The sequence below is a fragment of the Tarenaya hassleriana genome, unplaced genomic scaffold (assembly GCF_000463585.1).
Source record: "Tarenaya hassleriana unplaced genomic scaffold, ASM46358v1 Cleome16, whole genome shotgun sequence".
In the NCBI taxonomy this organism is placed as follows: domain Eukaryota; kingdom Viridiplantae; phylum Streptophyta; class Magnoliopsida; order Brassicales; family Cleomaceae; genus Tarenaya; species Tarenaya hassleriana.
Window position 1 is genome coordinate 276,311 of NW_010965019.1, and position 407 is coordinate 276,717.

General features: G+C 20.9%; 1 long non-coding RNA gene across 2 annotated transcripts in view; it reads left to right on the forward strand.

Moving 5' to 3' along the window:
• LOC104809228 overlaps positions 1-407 on the forward strand; it is an 11,069-nt gene that overhangs the window by 3,890 nt on the left and 6,772 nt on the right. The gene's annotated exons all lie outside the window — the stretch shown is intronic.

A 407-nucleotide genomic window follows, 5' to 3' on the forward strand; every position in this document is an offset into this window, starting at 1 on the left:
TTTATGTATGTGTGTAATGTATATGTATATGTGTATATATATGTATGTGTATGTAAATTTTGTGTATGAATGTGTGTTTATGTGTGTTTATGTATATGTGTATATATATGTATGTGTATATAGATTTATATGTGAAATTTTGTGTATGAATGTGTGTTTATGTATGTGTGTGTATATGTATATATGTGTATATGTAAATGTATGTATATGAATATATATGTATGTATATATATATGTATATAAACTTATGTGTATATGTATAATTATGTGCATATGTAATATATATGTATGTGTATGTAAATTTATGTGTGTATATATGTGTATGAATGTGTGTTTATGTATGTGTATATGTGTATGTATATATATGTCTATATGTAAATGTATATATGTATGTGTATATATATATA